The sequence below is a fragment of the Hyaena hyaena genome, unplaced genomic scaffold (assembly GCF_003009895.1).
Source record: "Hyaena hyaena isolate Hyena2069 unplaced genomic scaffold, ASM300989v1 scaffold_2074, whole genome shotgun sequence".
Lineage (NCBI taxonomy): Eukaryota > Metazoa > Chordata > Mammalia > Carnivora > Hyaenidae > Hyaena > Hyaena hyaena.
In genome coordinates, this window is record NW_024082710.1 from 1 (window position 1) to 14,876 (window position 14,876).

A 14,876-nucleotide genomic window follows, 5' to 3' on the forward strand; every position below is an offset into this window, starting at 1 on the left:
CTGCTTCAGATTCTGTGTCTCCCTTTCTTTCTGCTCTTCCCCCTCTCTGTCACTGTCTCTCTCAGAAATAAACATTTTTTAAAAAAGTAAAAAAAAATGTACAATCTCAGAGAAAAGATAGTTAAGAATATGGGATGTTGTCAAGAAGAACTTCAGTAAAAAACATGAAAAACCGCAGTAAATATTAATCTGCCACATAAATGAATATTACTAAAGTATCTATTAAAGAAAATCAAACTGTTGATTAAATCAGATGGTGGAGGTATAGGAGGGGAGGGGGAAAGGGCAAATATATTAACTCTATCATTGTTTACAGCACAGAATTAACAGATAGTGTATAAGTTACAGTCATAAACATAACCACTAGAACAAAAATATGTATGTTACTAAAGGTTAGAGGAAACACAGACTTACAGTCTTTATAAGCAAAAGATGATATGGTAAAGAAGGTTTTGAAACTAGGAAAAGAAAGCCTAACATAAAACAGTAGGACAAACATAGTTATCATATCAGTTGTTATAAATAAGCTAAAATCTGTGGGGAAAAAAAGCCTCTCGTGTCTAGATCATGGAGACATACCCTAATAAGATATATCCTGGACTTCAAGGGTAAAAAATGAATCCTCAGGGGAAGTCCCGTAAAAGAGAAAAGAAATCACCTGGCTACAGACTCTCCCCAACAACCATCAATGCTACAAGGCTGTGGAGTAGCACCTCGCAAATACTCTAGGAACGAAATGCGATCCAAAGATTTCATCCTCAGACCCAAGTCGCTCAGGATTAAAGACCACAAACAAATGGAAACAGAAAACAACATGGAAATTGTTTTTCCTGCTTGCCTTTCTTGAGGTGCTTACTACAAGGGTTTGCAAACTATGGCCGGGCCAAATCCAGTGAGCCACTTGATTTTTAAAATAAAATTTTCTTGGGGGGCAGGGGGACCTGGGTGGCTCAGTCAGTTAAGCGTCCGACTTTGGTTCATGTCATGACCTCACGGTTAGTGAGTTGGAGCCCCAATCTGGGCTCTGTGCTGACAGTTCAGAGCTTGCTGGGGATTCTCTCTCTCCCTCTCTCTCTGCCCCAGCCCCCACCCCTCAGTCTCTGAAAATGAATAAACACACTTAAAAAATATATAAAGTTTTATTGTAATGTAGCTGTACCCATTCATTTCCATACTGTGGCCACTTTCGTGCTCCAGATGGCAGGGCTAAGTAGTTGGGCCTGCTATGCCTAAAATAGTGAAAGCTTCACTGCCCCCGCACTAGACTGTAAGCTCTTTGAAAGCAGGTGTCTTCCTTTATCCCTGGCACCTTCTCTTTGCATATGGGAAGTGCTTGGTACGTATTTGCCCAATGCGCAAGGGTCTTAATTCTCTTGTTCTTTTCACTGGAAGGCACTCACATCCTCTGACATCTGGATCTTTCTATCACTCCCCAAGTAGGCCCTTGGGAAGAGGGGTGTGTGAAGGGTCAATAGCTTTGCAGGAAAAGTCTACCAGAAGCTGTAAAGAGTTAACAGCCTGGCAGTGGGTTAGTCTTTCTGCAGGTTTGCCTTCACTGAATTTCACGTAGCTTCAAGTCCTGCCAAGAAAGCCTTTTATTTGTGCAATGATCTACAGATAATAATTTACTTAATCTTCTGTCCCTTCTCTACCAAACTGCCATTAAAATGTGTTGGGTTCTCTTATAAAAAAAAAAAGTTCTAAGGGAAGAAGGGCTATATTTAGCAGGTATAGAAATTAAACCAAAGGATTGCTTGTCAAATCAATCCTATTTCTCTCTCCTCAGGGCTTTTCTGTCCCCCTTTTCTCCCACCTCCCCTTTTATTCATGCTGGGCTCACTTAGAACCCTGAGAAGGTTCTGAGCACTGGGGAAAATGGGTATCAGCCAGGACACCTGACTTTTTCTGAGAGGCAGTCACAGTGGTGGTTGAGAATGTAGACTCTCGAGTCAAAAAAACCTCAGCTTAATATCTTTGTTGGTCCCTTACAGGCTGTGTGTGGACTTCTATGTGTTAACTTCATGCCTCAGTGACCACATCCTAATAGGACCTACTTCACAGGCTTAGGGGAAAAGGAAACGTTTCAGTGTAGAAAAAGGATTGCTACTCATGCTTGGTGTCCGAGAAGCCTTCATGAGTGCCAGTTAGTGTTCTTGCTGCTCGTTCCATCCCTCAGTCTTTGCTGTTCAGGGAACAATTAGCTAAGGATGGGCATGCACGGTGCTCTCTGCAGTAGAGCCGAAAAGAAGACACTGGATGAGAGGAATGTGCTTGGCTCCCAGGCTCCTCGCCGTGAAGTGTTTCCTTTCCCTTGATCTCTGCAGGGTGAAGCTTGCCTGCTCTGGGAGCCACAATAGTTCCACGTGGTGTTGGTGTCTGAGCGCTGTGGTTTGGGGCCAGTGTTTCTTCGGGAATTCCACCTATGGCCGAATGTTTGGTGAGGATGGCAAAGATGCTTCCCTTCTGCTCCAGGAAGAAGTGGTTTCTGGTTTTTGTTATTTTTGGAAAACGGGTCGGTACGCCTCAGTGCTGGTTAAATAGATAAGACTGCTGCTTGCTAGGAGATTTCCGTGCATTTGGGGCGCTTCCAGGAAGTGATGCATAATGCTGCTTTAAAAATTATGTGTCATAAGGAATCACTGTACTGTGACGGTTGCAACTAAGAGTCACCTTTCAGGGCTGGATAAAGCCATTCTTGTTATAACGTGGGATGTCTGAAAGTACCAAGTGTATGTGGTTTTGCCCATACTGAGATGATGAAAGACCTCCAGCTCATCAGTTCCAGACTATGTGTCTGTAATAATACCCAAAGATATACTGTGTGTATATGTATGTGTGTGTGTGTGTGTGTATTTATATATAACCCAAACCCAGATCCAGCTATCTACAGAGCCCTAAATATATACCTTGGGATATTCTCATGACAATAAAAAGATTAGCTAAGAATGATCGAATCCACACCAAAATTAGAACAATGTTACATTGACTATATGTGAGCTTTAAAGTACTAGAACAACACACTACAAAAGATAAATTGTAATGGTGATGCAAATGTGAAACCTCTCCTTTCTAAGGAGAGGGTAAGGACATTAAGACACTGAGCCCCAAGCAAGTGGCCTTCATTTTGGTTTTGTCTGGTTTCTTCTATATGGGGTGAAAAAGTTTTCTTTTAAAAAAATTTTTTTTATGTTTTTTATTTATTTCTGGGAGAGAGACAGCATGAACAGGGGAGGGTCAGAGAGAGAGGGAGACACAGAATCTGAAACAGGCTCCAGGCTCTGAGCTAGCTGTCAGCACAGAGCCCGATGCGGGGCTCGAACCCACAAACCATGAGATCATGACCTGAGCCGAAGTCTGAAGCTTAATCGACTGAGCTACCCAGGTGCCCCATATACAGGGTGAAAAAGTTTTCCTGCGTTCCCGTAGGGTCCATGGTTGAGTTCGGAAAGCAAATAGGACAGACTAACAAGAGAAAAGCGCATAGACTTGTTTAACATGGTGTTCTATGACACGGAGCCTTCACAAGGAAATGAAGACTCACGAGACTGGTTAGAGCTGCGAATTTCTCAGCAGGCGTTCTGAAGAGTGGCGGGCGTGGGCGAATGTAACAGGCCAGGGAGTAGGAGGCGAGTGTAATAATCTGGGGAAAAGTGAGCAAGGCCCTGTGTTAGGTAGGATTCTTCTCGGTGTCCCTTTGTCTTTAGAGATAACGGTGCCCCTTTCCTCTGGGTACAGAGAGGACACCTCTCACAGGAGGGCTCTGTGACCTGTTTCAGGGAAGAAGGAGGAGAAGAGAGGATAAATCTTCCTGCATCTGCCAATTGCAGAGACTCCTTCAGCTTAAAATATGCAATATGTCAAAGTGCCGTACTTGGGGGTATCATGGCCTGAACCCCATCATTTCTCACATCCTATCCCTGTTCTGCTGACCTTCCTTGGAGAATCTTGAGCCTGCTCTGCTGGGCTTGCATTTTTTTTTTTTTTTTTTTTTGGTCTCCCAGCCTCTTGTTAATTTGTCACAAATTTCTAGACTTGGATGATGCATTTAGTTTGTGTCCCCTTTCAGCACACCCCTACCCGCCTCGCAGTGTATCTGTAGAAGTTTGGGTCCAGCAAAATATTGGCCTTTACTTTGCTAATTACATATATGAATGGCCATTGTCTGTTTCCTTGGTGTTGGAATATTTTTCTTGTAAGATTATGAAGATTTTTCTCTCCCTCTTTTTCCCAACAGCTTGTTAGCAGTGGCAGCAGTGAGTAAGACAATGAAGATGTTGGTGCTGATGCCAACACCACTTCCCTTCATGTCATCCCCACAGCCACCCTGTGAGAAGGTTTTTATATTCTTTAATATTTAATTATAATTTATATACATAAATAAATTATATTGTATATAAATTATATACAGTATAATTTATTAATAATAAATATTATTTAATATTTAATGTGATTATGCTCCTTTTACACACAAGGAGATTGGAGCTAAGAGAATTGGAAGTCGCTTGCCCAAGATCACATCACTAATATGTCTTGGAGTTGGGATTGAAACCCAAATCCAGCTATCTACAGAGCCCTAAATTCTAACCACCAGGAAAATAGAAAGTAAATATTTACAAATATAATTTTAAAAGATCAGTTGGGTCATGATCTAATGCAAATTATAATTGCTTAGAAGTGACCGCCTGGGTGGCTCAGTCAGTTGAGCCTCCGACTTTCGTTCAGCTCATGAGCTCTCAGTTCACAAGTTTGAGCCCCACATCGGGCTCTGTGCTGACAGCTTCAGATTCTGTTTCTCCCACTCCCTCTCTCTCTTCCCTCTCCCACTCTTGCTCTGTCTCGCTCTCTCTCAAAAATAAACAAACATTAAAAAAATAATTGGTTGGAAGTGGCTACAGACTAGAAAGAACTTTAGGGATTCCTTTACTGCACACCCTGAAACCACTCTTTCCTACGACTAGACCATGAGTTCTTTAACAATTACTTAGAATTCTTAAATGTTTGTGAGATTCAAGAATTTCACTAATCCCCAAATACTTTCTGCTTTCTATTCGATTTTTTATAATAGAAAACAAAAACCCAAGTTTTCATTTTCATTTAACTGCAGTTAGGGACCCCATTATAATTTCTACTCCTCTAAATCGTGTATTAGCAGTAACTTTGTCTTAAATTAGTGTATTAAATCGTGTATTAGCAGTAACTTTGTCTTAAAAAAAACTTTGTTTTTTTAAATGTGTATTTATTTTTGAGAAAGAGAGAGACAGAGCATGAGCAAAGAATGAGTGAGAGAGAAATAGAATCTGAAGCAGGCTCCAGGCTCTGAGCTATTGGCACAGAGCCCAGCGTGGGGCTTGAACTCATGAGCTGTGAGATCATGACCTGAGTCTAAGTCGACTGAGCCCCAGGCGCCCCTTAGCAGTAACATTTTTAACTCCTTGATGGTTTTAGGATGCTGGCCATATATATGGGATCTGCATGAATTAGCACTAAAATAAGAATATTTAAAAGATTTCCTGGCTTCTGTGTTGTCAACATTTGGAATAGTGGTTTATTTCTTGCCATGCTTGTAATATATTTTGTATTCTATACATTATCTCATAAACATAGTAGAAGCAGCTTGATTGATAGAGAGTATAGATACAGACACAATGTCTGGGAGACTCAGAAAGGAAAGAAGAGTGAATCTCGTCTTTGCTTGGAACTTGGGGTTTTTATTGAGGGTGGGGGTCCAGTACATGAGTCCCCCGAGCCATCCAGAAACTAACTGCTGAGGCGTTTTCCATAATCCACTTATGCCCTGGAGCCAGGGGTCTTGATGAGTCACTGGTCTTGGAAAATGTTCATGATGGCCCCACCTGCTCACTCCTTAGATGTTATCTATTGTGCTGGAATGCTGCAAAGAAATCATTAACTCTTTGACCTTTACAAGGAGGACATACATTATCTGTTCTGTGAGGCGCGTGTAAGGCAAGCGTGTGGATCCTGGTAAAAAGAGAAGCAGGAAAAGAAGCAGTATTTCATGGGGTCCCTTTAGTTTCCCTGTCTCCAGTCCTTTCCCCAGGCCCCATTTCCATGTTGGGAATTGGTGGTGGTGTGCACAGGGACTTCTCTAGGCCAGGCCACAGAACCATCTCTTGGTGATTGCTGATGTGTTAAGGTGCACATGTTTGTTGGTCTTGTTTTGTCATTGCTAATGGAAATCTCAGAAGCCAGAGCTACAAAACTGGGGGGCACAGGCCAAGCACTTAAAAGCTGTTAGAGTGCTCACCAACCAATTCTGAAAATCTTGTATTAAGGTAAATTGGTCTTAGAATGGGTTAGGTTGACACTACATCACCTGCTAACCTCAAGATAATGTCCATGCAGCCCAAGGTATGCTGTAGGACATCGCACAATCCCCAACCCAGCGGCATGTCCCTTCTAGGTATTCCTTTGCCTCCAAGAGACCCAAGGGCTTAGCTGGAAGAGACAGGATTCTTAAGTTAAAGTGTTAAGTGTGCCACCTTCTGGCACACCTATTTATCTTACGTCTAAAAACTAGAATCCCAGAAGCTATGAATATTTACAACAGTGGCAAAATCTTACTGAAAACAACCTATAATTATGGTGGCCATTACGGGCACTACTCCGATAAGATTAAGAACATTTTAGAAGTAGACCTGAAAGCAAGGTTTACCAAATTAAACAGAATGGGATACCTACTTTCTTTTCTGTTTTAAAAATATTTATTTGTATTTGAGAGGGAGAGAGACAGAGCATGAGTGGGGGAGGGGCAGAGAGACAGAGACAGAATCTGAAGCAGGCTCCGGGCTTTAAGCACAGAGCCCGATGCAGGGCTCAAATCCATGAGCAGTGAGAACATGACCTAAGCCAAAGTTGGATGTTTAACCAACTGAACCACCTAAGTGCCCCAGGGATACCTATTTTAGTTGGCATGTAGAGGCCTCCAAAAGATTTCAGAATTCTATAATAATTTCACTGAAAGATTCATTGCAAAAACTAAAAACACTAAAGAACTAAACATTAAAGACCTAAAAAAAGGTGCTTAAAACAAAAAGACTATAAGACTGAGGCATAAGACTAAAGTAACTCCTTCTGTTCCCTTCTCACCTGTATTTGAGTAATCATTCCAGTAATTCTCTGATTTCAGAGAGTTCATAGTGCCTTTGCACTCTGAAGAGACTATTTTTTTTAATGTTTATTTATTTATTTTGAGAGAAAGAGAGGAGAGGAGGGGTAGAGAGAGAATCCCAAGCAGGCTCTGCATTGTCAGTGACTTGGGGCTCCATCACAAGAACCAAAAGATCATGATCTGAGCTGAAACCAAGAGTCAGATGCTTAACGGACTGAGCCACCCAGGTGCTCCAGAAGAAACCATTAAATAGTTACCTTTTAAAATAGGACCACCCAAAGCTTCAGGTGAACCTCTTCAACTATCTTTCACTCTTGGGATAAAGGCTGACCCAAGGACCATAATTAAAACATTTCCTAAACCCAGAGAAGATCCTCAAAGTTTTTGTAAGTGAATTACCCCCTGAGATGAGTGGTTTGATAGAAAAGGCAGAAAATGGAATGGGAGGCCAGTGGTCTGACAGAACACGTGATCATGGCAGAGCAGTTCAAAAGGACTTTGGAACAAGACCATAAACAAAGCCTGCCATGTTATTGGCCTTACAGATGGCCCCATATCTACCCTCAAGAGAGGGCCTTTGTATGGGCCCCTCCCAGGGATAATGAAACTCTGAGAAATTTTCTGCTAAGCTGCTACATTATTCCCTTAAACAGCCAAGGGAAAATAAAATTAAACTTAATGGTAAACCTTGCCAAATTTTGGTCAATAGTGGAGCTACACTCTCTTTGTTTTTAAAAAAAAAATTTTTTTAATGTTTATTTATTTTTGAGAGACAGAGAGACAGAGTGTGAGCGGTGGAGGGGCAGAGAGAGATAGAGACACAGAATCCGAAGCAGGCTCCAGGCTCTGAGCTGTCAGCACAGAGCCCAATTCAGGGCTTGAACCCAGGAACCATGAGATCATGACCTGAGCCGAAGTCGGACACTTAACTGAATGAGACACCCAGGCACACCTCTTTGTCTCTGTCTCTGTGTCTCTCTCTTTTAAATTTATTTTGAGGGAGGGGAGGGGCAGAGAGAGAGAGAGAGAGAATCCCAAGCAGGCTCCATGCTGTCAGTGCAGAGTCTAGTCTGATGTGGGCCTTCATCTCATGAACTGCAAGTTTGGGACCTGAGCCGAAATCAAGAGTTGGACATTTAACTGACTGAGCGACCTGGGGCCTCTACAGTCTCTATTTTAAACCCTGGTTGGAGCTCCCAGATGGGATCCTGGGAAAACTAGCAGAAGCCAGCTAAGGGTGAGAATTCTTACCAAAGTCTCCCTCCCACATGTCTGTAGTACCCAATGGAAAGAGAGAAGAACATTTTAGCACTTTCTTTGGAGATACCCCTTGAGGCTAAAGGGGTGTTCAATCTTGACAGTGATACTTGCTGTTTGTCCTGGCTGAAACCTGACAGGATATTTGGAAACATTTTTTAAGTAGCTCTATGGTCAGAGGTTGGCCAAATTGGAAGATACTATGTAGAGCCTGATGGGAATGTTTTCTAAGGCCTTCTTTACTAAGCTAAACTGAAACTGTATCAGCAATGTGGATGAAACTGGAGGGCATTATGCTAAGTGAAATAAGTCAGTCAGAGAAAGACAAATACCATATGTTTTCACCCACATGTAGATCTTGAGAAACTTCACAGAAGTCCATGGGGAAAGGGAAGGGGGAAAAATGTAACAAACAGAGAGGGAGGGAGGCAAACCATAAAAAGACTCTTAAATACTGAGAACAAACTGAGGGTGGATGGGGGCGGGGAAGAGGGGACAGTGGGTGATGGGCATGGAGAAGAGCACTTGTTGGGAAGAGCATTGGGTGTTGTATGGAAACCAGTTTGACAATAAATTATATTTTTAAAAAAACTATGTCAGAGGAAAAGAAAAACATTTTGAAGCTTTCTTGAAAAGGTCTACTAAAACATTCCAAAGACAAGCAGCTCTAAATCCACAGCACAGACATTTTCTGATTTCCATTTTAGTTGGAAACTGTCTCCCTGATATAAAAAAGCAAATTGAAGGTGAGGTGGTTGGATGGAAGGATTCACCTGTGATGTCATTTAAGTTGGAATTCTTTGAGAAATTAAAGTCAACCCTCCTTATTATACATATCTTTGCAAAACCAGAAATGTGGCTTCAGAAATAACCCAAAGTCCATTCCTCCTTTTAACCAGTCCCTAAACCTTCCCCATTTATCTAAAATGGCTTGTAAGTATCATAAAAATTCTGGCCGTAGGGAACAAAAGCCTTTCTTGGAGGAACTTGAAGTTCTCTCCTGTGTCCTTGAGAGGTAGCTGTTTTATTTGGTCTTCTCCAGGAACTCTTGTCTAGACCAATTCCAGTTCCTAAGACAGAAGGAGAAAAGGTTGGATGCGGGGAGCTTTTGAAAAATAGAGACCTCTTGTAAGCTCCCTCGCCCAAATTCTGGTCCACAGCTTCTATAAGGTTACTTGTCAAGGTCAAATGCAATATTTTTTAAGGCTCAGACTTTGTGGTCTTACTAAGAGTTTACATTTTAGTATTCTAGATGTTTCCTCATGGTCTGTCTCCTCAGTCATTGTCCATAGGACTCTAAGCAGCTGTAGGAACGTGCAGGCTGGCTCTCTCCCTGACCTTGTGGAAGAGGACTGTCATCATGAACAGAACCCTATATCCATGTTGGACAAAGGCAAACCTTAAGTGTCTTCTCCACAAATATTTTTTTTTTAATGTTTTATTTATTTCTAGGAGAGAGAGAGAGAGAGAGACAGCGTGAGCAGGGGAGGGTCAGAGAGAGAGGGAGTCACAGACTGAAACAGGCTCCAGGCTCTGAGCTGGCAGTCAGCACAGAGCCCGACGCGGGGCTCGAACCCACGAACCGCGAGATCATGACCTAAGCGAAAGTCGGACGCTTAACCGACTAAGCCACCCAGGCGCCCCTTAAGAGGTAAAGAGTTGAAGGATGAGACTTTTCTAGGTGACCTTTACATCAACAATTATGTTTTATGGTATGCCTACTTAAGAAATAGATTCCGAAATATTTTTGGGTACTTGAAGCTTAAAATGTTGCTAAGTTAAATTACATAATGAGTTAAGCGCTTTGACTATCAAGATCATTTCCAAGTAAAATAAAATAATGGCATATTAACAACTGAACATATGTTTACCAACTTTTGGTTTCACATTACAAAGGAACTAAAGATATTTGGGTCTATTAGTAAAGGTGTTTTGTGCTGTACTAAAAAAATCATACTGTAAGGAACCATAGGCTTTGAGAAATTAGGAAATGTATTCCTAAATTTGCCTATGTAAAGAATACTGGTGTAACAGTTTGCAATTGTTCACTTCTTTATTTTCACTGAAAATTAAGGTTTTTAAGAGTTAAGAAATTTAAAATATGGGAGCTACTAGAAATAATGAGGAAAACATCTTGATATGCAAGGAAAGTGGGATGTGTGTTTTTGATAAAAGAAAATATGAAGAATGGAAATCCATTTTTGTTCAGGGAAAAGAAAGTAATTTTGTCATACAAGTGAGGCTGGTTATTTCAAAATAGGAAAGAGGAAAAACATAGGACAAAATCTAAATGTGAAAAAGAAAGTTGCAAAAGGAATCTTGAGGAAAGAATTTTATGCATGGTCAAGCTGGCTGAGATTAAAATAAATTTATTTGAGTAACAAAAATGAGTTTTTATATCAAACCTAAACTGGTGCAGTATTAGAATTTGGTTTTCTGTCTGTTTGAAGGAGAAACATTTTTTGACTATTGGTCTGCTCTCGATAAACAATTGTAAAAAGCTTGACCTTCTGATTTGTTTTTGTTTTCTTAATTTTATTTAAACCAAAGTGAGTTAACATATTGTGTAATAATGGTTTCAGGAGTAATATTTGGTGGTTCATCACTTATATATAATACCCTGTGCTCATCCCAACAAGTGCCCTCCTTAATGCCCATCACCCATTTAGCCCATCCCTCCACCTCCCCTCCAGCAACCCTCAGTTTGTTCTCTGTATTGAAGAGTCTCTTATGGTTTACCTTCTTCTCTGTTTTTACCTTATTTTTCCTCTTTTTCCTTTTATGTAATCTGCCTAGAAAACAAAGATTTTATGTCTTATCAAAATAGTTTCCTCTATTCCATGTTGTCTTTATTAATTTTGGTTACTTAAGAAAACTAAGACTTACCTGTTAAAACAACTAGGTTTTGTTTTGTTTCATTCTTTACAACTATGTTAACTTTCTATATTTGCCTGTAAAGTCTTTAATTGTCACTTTGGTTAAATGGATAACTAAGTATTGTTTCCCAGTGCCTCAAGATCTTATTTGACCAAGCATTGAAAAACCTTTCAAGATATCTAGATATAATATATAATTATATATTATATATAAATCTTAGTAGTTAATTAATATAATTAATTTATATATATATAATTCTATATTATATATATTAATTTTAGAGGGAAAGCAAGAGAGCGAGCAAGGGAGAGAGCCAGAGAGAGGGAGAGAGAGAGAATCTTAAGCAGGCTCCATGCTCAGTGCAGAGACCCACTGAAGGCTAGAACCCATAACCCTGGGATCACGACCTGAGCCAAAATTAAGAGTCAGATGTTCAACTGAATGAGCCACCTAGGCACCCCAAAACCTTTTGATATTTTTGACAAAATTCCCAAATACCCAATTCTAAATGAAGTGCTTTTGGTGTGGAAGTAACTTTGGGATTTTTGCCAGAGGGGCCCTAGAAAATGACAAAAGATTTATCATTTTCTCCCTATAAAAAGAGAAATGTTGGGGCACTTGGGTGCCTCAGTTGGTTAAACGTCCACCTTCGGCTTAGGTCATGATCTCTGGTTCTGTGGGCTCAAGCCTGGTGTCGGGCTCTGTACTGACACCTAGGAGCCTGGAGCCTGCTTCAGATTCTGTGTCTCCCTTTCTCTGCCCCTCTCTCACTCGCACTCTGTCTCTGCCTCTGTCCCTCTCTTTCTCTCTCAAAAATAAATAAATAAAAAATAAATAAGCAAACAACAACAACAAAAAAGAGAAATGTTAAACTAAATATATGTATTTGATGTGTTAAGCTCCATGGGAAACATTGTCAAATAAGAAGTAACACTATACCTTCTTTATGCTGTATTTGTAGAGATATACATAATGGATGTTGCAGAAATTATATGAAATTCCTGGAAGTCTGATATGAATGTTATCCATCAGAATTCCAGTTATTATTTTAAAATCTTAGAGATCACAAAAATATCTACAATTCCCTATCAAATGAACTGTCATCAGATCTTTAACAATAGACATTTTTCAGTCTTTGTCATTTTAAGAGTGTTATCAGTTCACTCTGATACTTTCGCAAAAATGTTCCTGTAAAAGTGTTTCATCTCCAAGGAAATTCATGGAAAGGACTTTGACAAGTACAAGTCTCTGCTAACTTTAAGATTTTAAGAATAACTGGATAAAAATTTCCAGAACTAAGGGTAAAACTGGATTCAAGCAGAGTGAGGGTCCATTATATGGGCCTGAATGAATTGAGGAGGATGATTATAACTTTTTATGACTTTTTGTTTGAAATATTGCTAGTTCCTTAATGGTTCCCCCCCCCCTCAGATTTAAGGAAACCTTTTCTCCTAATCTATCTATGACTTCCAGCAACTTGAGAAAGTACACCTTTGTAAACAAAGATGAAACATTTCCTTTTGCTCCCTACCTGATCCCTTCAGAATTCAGAAACTCTTAAGTATTCTTTTCATGATGATATAGTTAGTTATTTGCATAAGTTCAATAAGAATCTATTCTCCTTGTAATAGGACACATTGGCTATATTGCCAAGGCTCTGACTGGAATGTTATATTTGAGAGAGATGTGTATAAACTCAGCTATGACCAGGCAGCTAAAACCGCTAAAAAAGTAACACAAAAAAATTTGGCCTACTATTGTACTTACAGAGTTCCCAGCAGCCTTACTAGGTAAGCAAGGTAGATCACTTCTTGGTGAGCCCAAGAACGTCAGAATATTTTGGGGGACCTCAAGAAGTGAAGAATTTATCCAAAATTTAGGTATTGTAAGTTAAATCTACTGGTGAGTCCTTGGTTTGGCTTCCTGGCCTCAGGGGCTTTTAAGAGTTCAATATGAGATTCCTTATGAAAAGTTGCAGCAAAGCAGTCTTGAAAAGAGCTTATATCATTATTCTTGTTGTACTTATGTAAGTAACCTGGCCAAGTTTAGTACAAATAAATTAGTTCTGCTGTGATTATCATGGTTAAAAAGGTGGGGAGATGTAAGTGAGGAAAACTATGTGTGCACCATATAGATACTAGACTCTATCCTGTTAATTGCCTTTGAGGGGCTGTTATACACCTGTAAACTGGACTAGATTCTGAATTCTTCTAGTTTCCTCAACTATCTTGCTATAATTCTCCAAACATTTCTAATTTTCTCCCACCCTTCAGATTTGGAATCACTAAGAACAAAGCCTGCCTTTGAATCTCCTTGGAAGAGACTATACACTTCTTCCTCACTACCTAGATGGCAGCCAAAATTCAGAGACTTGAACCTTGGACCCACATTTCCCAATTAAGAAGGGCACCTTCAGAGTCCAGGAACCAAAATACCAGCTACAGTGCTCAAAACCAAACTGATGAGAAAGACAAGTAGCTGACATCAAGGTAGACTGCTTCTACTCAAGACACTGGATCAAGACTTCTAGTTTAGCCAAACAGGAAACTCATTGTTCTTTTCTATGTTTCTTTCACTCTGGCATGGGCCTGGAAAGATACCACCATCATCTGTATCTCCCAGGACATTGCTAAGGGAAAGAAGGTAAATCTTTCAGACTGCTGGATTTGTCATCAAAAGCTCTGACCTGTCCATGGTGCTAGAAATAGTGTAATCTTAGCAGGAGTAGTTTGTGCTCAGACAGGATTTATCTTGGTCTGTGGTGGTTATCACCTCCTTAGGCTTTTGGATGTTCAGATAGCTGGCACACAGCTGGGCAGTGCCAGTAGCTCTTCACAGACACCTCATTGGTTGACGCCCTTGAATTTACATTGTTAAGTTAGAAAGGACCTACCAGGAAGTTTCATCATTCAGGTTTGCTTCCTTTGGAGGTCCTTGTATCCCTAGTTACGAGTGAATACAAATGAGGCTATGATCAGGAAATTCTCCTTACCTCTGGAAAGTACTTCAGAATCTGCTGCCATAGCAATAGTTACCAACAAAGATCCTTAGACTCACTGGCCAAAGTTGTTTTTGCTAATAGGATAGCCTTTGATTAACTTTTAGCTGAGCAATGAGGTGTCTATGCTGTGACCAACACCACAGCTGTACCTGGGTTAGCATTTCTGGGAAAGTTGAAACTCAGCTAAATAAGATCACTGAACAAGCCGCTTGGCTTAAGAAAGTTACGCTTTCAACAGGGTCTTTCTTTGACTTATTTGCTTTTGATTGGATGGGTCGTGGGGACCACAGCTCTGAAGTGCACTCCAGACATTGGGGATTATCCTGCTTATAGTAATCATAGGAGTCTCCTTGGAAAACTGCTCTCTCAAATGCTTTAAATACATGTTTGCAGCCACTGACCAAAGCAAGTGATCTCCCCAAGACTGGATTGTCAAAAAAGGAACAAAGAGAAAGACCAACTTAAAATGGGAACCTAGAGGCACCTCCTGGGCATTGGGCTCTGTGCTGACAGCTCAGAGCCTAGAGCCTGCTTCAAATTTTGTCTCCTTCTTTCTCTGCCCCTCCCTCAATTGTGCTCTGCCTCTCTCTCTCTCTCTCTCTCTCTCAAAAA